This window comes from Natrix helvetica (assembly GCF_964273705.1).
Source record: "Natrix helvetica genome assembly, chromosome: Z".
NCBI lineage: Eukaryota > Metazoa > Chordata > Lepidosauria > Squamata > Natricidae > Natrix > Natrix helvetica.
Window position 1 is genome coordinate 31,617,708 of NC_138554.1, and position 6,000 is coordinate 31,623,707.

Below are 6,000 nucleotides of genomic sequence, written 5' to 3' on the forward strand. Positions count from 1 at the left end.
CAATGGGTTTCCTGATATTTCTTTTCTGCTTTTTACTGTTTACAAGAAGGCTTAAATTTTCAACCACTGCATAATGATCTAGGTTTAACTAGCCCAATTTTCAGTTCTTTGCTACAGCCATAGCATCTGGAATAGAGGATGCAATTTTTTGATAACTGGAGATGAAAGAGAATCTGAACTGAGGAAACATGCTTCAGGGAAATTTTCTCATTTGATCTATGTTTCACATCACACAATCTGGACTTTTGGTATGACTGCAGCCCCAATGCTGTTAACAGTCTGTGATATTATTATCCTATGTGATATGATAACTTGTCCTGGGGTATTTGGAGATAGCTATTGTATTCTTAATAGCCAATTATGTTACTAAGCACACAAACGTGAGTTTTATTTCGGTGTTCAAGTCTCTTGAGAAAAACAAAAGAAAGATTAATATAAAATTCAAAATAGAAATCTCTATGACTGCAGATAATGAGACAGCCTTTACTCAGTGATATGATATCTAATACTCTTAAAAGCATGAATATATGATTTATATAGAAACAGATTTCAGTTATATTAAAAGTTTAACAAAACGAGTATTTCTCTCGTTTCTGTAATGTAATTTTCTGATATAATGGAATGCAGTTTGGAGGAAGAGAACAAAGGTTACTTTATGGTATTTTTTCAGAATTTGGAACTCAGCCAGTGTATTTAAAGATATAATGAAACAGAATACCATTTGGAAAGATTTTTGTGTAGACTTTAAATAATGAATTTACTACATATTTAACATTGATACATTTTCCATATAATTATAAACAAGAAAAGCCAGTTATAATTTGCTGAAATTTGGACCAAATCATCATGTATGAACTGGTTACTAATAGGTGAATTAGCAATGGCAAAGTCATCTCATTATGAATTTGTATATGAATAAAATAAATGCATGGTAAAATCTGTTTTTATTTCTCTGCCTTTAAACAAGTTAAATAATAGTTTGAAAATGTGCTTGTATGTCATTCAACATTGTTAAAAAATGCTGAGATATCAGAGTTTAAAGGTGCAGTAGATTGTATCTCATTTTCATTGGTTTGTATTGGATGAGATACTGCCTTTTCAAAATGAGTTTTCATTAGCTTCTGATTGTTGGACAAGGGGATTTATTAATTTATTCTGTTAATATTTCAGCTCCTTTGATTAAATGTATTTAACAGTATAATTGTGCGTTTATCACCAAGTGAATATAAAAATAGCAGTTTTGTTGTAAATTGTTATATCATTTTCTATTTAGTAATATGCTATTACATATATGTTTAATAATCTTGTATTTATGTATTAGTTTAAAGGCTTTTCATTCTATTAGTTTAGCCTAATATCGGGTAGAAAAATTGAGAAAAAAACATTGCCATCACTTACATAACTACATATAGAGATATTATACAAGGAGCAAATGTTTGCTCTCAAGATTTCTAAATAATAGATATAGCAAATTATTTTTATATTTATTGGCTAAGTTTACACTGCCTTTCTTCTAGAAGCACAAAGCAACAAACATAGGATTCTCCAATTTTCCAGCCCTACCACAATCCTGTAGGAGTGCAGACATATTATGATGATATATTCCATAAACTTTCATTGATGAAAATAGACCTGAACCGACTTTATCCAACTCCTAGGCAATGCTTTTGATCACTATATGTGAAAACACAACTGAAAAGAGGAAAGAAGGAAAATATGTGTGGTTGATAGTTGGTTCTTTAATACAGACGGGTAATAAAAGACAAATATGTACTATAATATCTCCATCCATTACATTCTGTCCATTCTTTACATTTTTATTCTCATGACATATCAAAATGCCACCTCCAAAAGTTTACCTAACTGAATTTCCCTCCTTTTTTTTCCCTTGTGGTTATGCCAAATTTGTCATAAATGAAACATGGAGAACCAAACCACAGTGCCTTACTTTCTGCTACTGGAATTCTCAAAAAATTGGCATCTGCAGCTTTTGCATTTCTTCTTCTTTTTTGTGTTGTATTTGTCAACTGTAACAACAAATCTTCTCATCATTTCTGCAGTTGCATTTGACCATCGACTGCACAGCCCTATGTACTTCTTTCTCATGAATTTAGCTCTGCAGGATTTGGGCATTGCTTCAGTCATTGTCCCCAAATCCATGATCAATTCTCTCATGGACACCAGACACATCTCTTACTTTGTGTTACTCAATGCTTTTTCTTTCTCTGCTTTGAAGCTTCTGATTTGTCCCTTCTTACAGTTATGGCATATGATCGCTATATTGCCATTTGCAATCCATTGCACTATGAGATGGTGATGAATTGGAAATACTGTACTGAAATAATAATTCTAGTCTGGATTACTGGTATTTTTTATGGAATGTTGCATATGACTAACACTTTTTCCATCATTTTTTGTTCTAATGTGGTCAACCAATTTTTCTGTGAAATTCCACAATTGCTAAAACTATCATGTTCTGGCTTAAATTGAATTGAGGTTGGAGTTCTAGTAGTCGGTATCATTGTTGGACTAGGTCGCTTTACCTTTATAGTTGTATCTTATGCAGTGATATTCAAGACAGTGTTAAGAATCCCTTCTGAAAAAGGAAGGCAAAAAGCCTTATCTACTTGTATTCCACATCTTACAGTAGTGTCTGTGTTATTATTAAGTGGATGCATTGCCTATCTGAGACCTTCCTCTTATACTCCATCTTACTTAGATATTGGGTTGACTGTTCTGTATGCCCTCCTTCCACCCTTGTTCAATCCAATCATCTATAGCATCAGAAATAAGAATATCAAATGTGTCCTTTCTCAGCTGAGGAGATTCTGACATATTCTTTTAATGTTGTTTATATTCCATTCCATCCAATTGGTTTTCTTCCCTTTGGCAAGTGGTTCTGAAAGGGTCACCAATTCCAAAATACACCATATAAGCATAACAAAATAAATAAGTAAATAAATACAAAATTATGAATATACCCACATATATGACACAAAGAAACAACACAGTCTAGTTTGGATGTATAATTGAGGTTCTTCAGACCCAATAAGAATTGGGAAACTGAAACATCCTGAGGTCATCAAGAATTCCCAGAAGCCAAATCTACCAGTTTAATGAAAGGAAACTTGCAGTGCCAACAAAGGCTATCTTCTAACCCTTTCATGTATAAATGGGAATTTTAATGTATATGTCTTAATGATATGGGCTTAACTGGGCTTAACTAACCAACCTATCAGCTGTTCTCCTAGAGAAGGTGGGATTTCTAAAAAGGTAGAGGTGAAAGGGTATATCAAGTGATGAAACATGGTTCAGGGACTTCTTCTCACCTGATTCATGTTTTACCCTTCACATTGGATCACTGAAATCACTGCAGTCCTATTTCTATTAACATCATTCTGAGATTGGCTAATGTTATGGGATAACTGGTACTGGAGTATTTTGAAATGGCTATAAAGTTATTAATACCTAATTATGTTAATAAGCACACAGAAGTCAGTTTTATTTTGGTCTTCAAGACTCTTGAAGAAAAAACAACATAATAAACATTCAGAAGAAGATCCTCTTAACTGCAGGTAGCTGTTTCACTACCTGAAAATTATATCAATCATAGGAAAATTAGCATCAGCAATGTAATTTCAAATATCCTTGGATATGAATAAAAGAAATGATAATATTTAAGTGTTTTATTTTAAAATATTAAAGTATTATTATTGAAAATACAGGTTCACATTGCTGAAAGGAAGACTGAGATCTCAGATTTAATGGTTGTAATAGGCTGCATCTCAATTTGTGGTCAAACTCTCTTGGACAGAATAGAGGTTTGTATTTGATGGGAGAATGTTTTTTTTTTCAAATTGAGGTATGACTTTCCCTCTGATTGTTGAAAAAAGGGAATTTATTTATTTATTCATTTTGTCAATATCTGATTTCTATTTTAAAAATATTTTCCAGTGTTCCAATGTTTTTTATGTATAATACTACCTAGTGAATATCAAGTGAAAATTATGTCATAAATAAGGTTGTGCTTTTCTTCTGTTTAATTATATGTCATTAATGCATATTTAGGATTCTAGTATTTATGTATCAGACTTAGAGTTTATTATACTATTTTCTTTTTTTTCTTTTGTCAAGTAGATGTAAATGCAATTCCATCTGTCTGTTATGTAACACACACACACATACACACACACCACCTTGCACAAGGGGTCAATAACTCATCTCAAGATTTCCAAGTAGAAGATACAGCAACTTACTGTTATATTTATTTGCTAGATTTACATTGTTCTCCTTCTAGAAACACAAACAACACACATAGGAAGCACATCCAACAATTTTCTAACTCAGTCACAATCCTATTGAGTTGTAATAGATTGTAATAGAAGCAATCTTCTATGTCTGAAAGTAGACTTTAACAGGGATTTCTTCTCTTCTCTCTCACTCTTCTCGGAATTTTTTTCAGAACTATAATCTCCTTGCCTTTATATTCTAATTTTCTGTCTCTCGTTTTCTGTAATATTTGTAGCTTGGTTGCTTTCTTAGTAAATCTTACGTGGACTTCCCTTGGGAGGGCATTTCTTATTGCATATCTTGTATGTACTCAGAATGCTTCATCTATGCCATCCATCATTCTCTCTTGGGATATCTCTAATACATTTGTCAACATTTCGGATATTATTTGTACTAGGTTCTCTCCTCTTTCTTCTTCTATGTTTTGAAATCTTAAGAAAAATTCAGACTTATCTATCTCCCAACCTAATATTCCACTGCTCTCCATTTCCACGTCACTCAATCTGCTGTCAAACTCCTCAGCCTTCTTCTCTTCTTGCTGAAACATTTCTTCATTTTTTTGGATTCTGTCCTCATATTTCATCATCCAATGTTGCATATCTTCAATTTTTCCTTCCATTTTAGTTGTTTTATGTTCTATGCTATCTGTTCGTTGCTCTATTGTCTCAATTCTTTTTTCTATACTCTCAGTCCTCTTTACAATGGTATCTAACTTTTCATTTCATCGTTGCTATCAACTCCTGCTTGCAATTTCTGTATCACTTGCATAATTGACTCTAGGGTTATTCTCTTCTCTTTTTCTTGTTGAAGCATCGACTGTATTGATCTTTGTCCTCTTACAGGTGAGGAGGCAGAGGTTGTTGTTGTAGAGCCAACAGATGTTATCTTTCTGCTCATCTTCTACTTTTTTTCTGTTTATATTCTAGTCGAATTGATATCAAGTAATGTAAAACTCCCAAATAACCACTGGGGTATCACAAAAATGTAAGCATCAGCTATAAAAATGCAAAGTTATAGATAAAATGGAAAGAGAAAAAAAGAGAAGAAAGAGGAAAGAGAAAAGATCTCTTACTTTAAAAAAAGAAAGAGAGAAAAGAAATTTTTTTCAGTCCAATTCACTCAAATTTTAAAACAAGCCATCCATATGTCTCCAATATTTTCAAAAAGAAAAGAGAGCAAAGAAAAATCAGGAATCAATACTTCAAAGATTCAAAAAAAGCAGACAATGAGCCAAAGAAAAAAAATATCACCCCTCTCCCCAGCAAGATAATATAGGCACAGCCACCTAAGCTAGAAGAAAAAGATTCAAAGTCTCCTTTTTAAGATGAAAGTCTTTCCAAGGTCACTCTTAGCTTTCCCTTAGAGCTTCTGTTTCTTCCAAAGTAGGTTTCCAGATACTGAAAGTTTCCACAATAAACAGCTGTATAAACAACTGTATTCCTGCCCCTATCAGTTCTTAACCAAATAGCCTTCAAGGGAAAAGCTTCTCTCTAAACAATTCAGATAATAAAACTTAGTAATAATGTTTCAAGTCCACCAGTTGGCAGTGTTAATTGTATCAACTCTCAATGGTTATTTTTCCCGGCTCAATTTTTAACTTCAAAAAACATAAAATCGGAAATACAAAAAGAAAAGCCAACAGAAAAAAAGAGAAAAAAGAATCTTCAAAGCAATTAAGATTTAAATGTATTCAGTGTCCCCACAAAGTCC

At 32.6% G+C, this 6,000-nt stretch overlaps 1 pseudogene across 1 annotated transcript; it reads left to right on the forward strand.

Annotated features, from left to right (window-relative positions):
* The first annotated feature begins 1,921 nt into the window (after window positions 1–1,921).
* Window positions 1,922–2,832, forward strand: LOC309401864 (olfactory receptor 14L1-like; annotated as a pseudogene). Its single transcript has one exon. The product of its transcript is annotated as an olfactory receptor 14L1-like (transcript).
* Window positions 2,833–6,000: the final 3,168 nt, after the last annotated feature.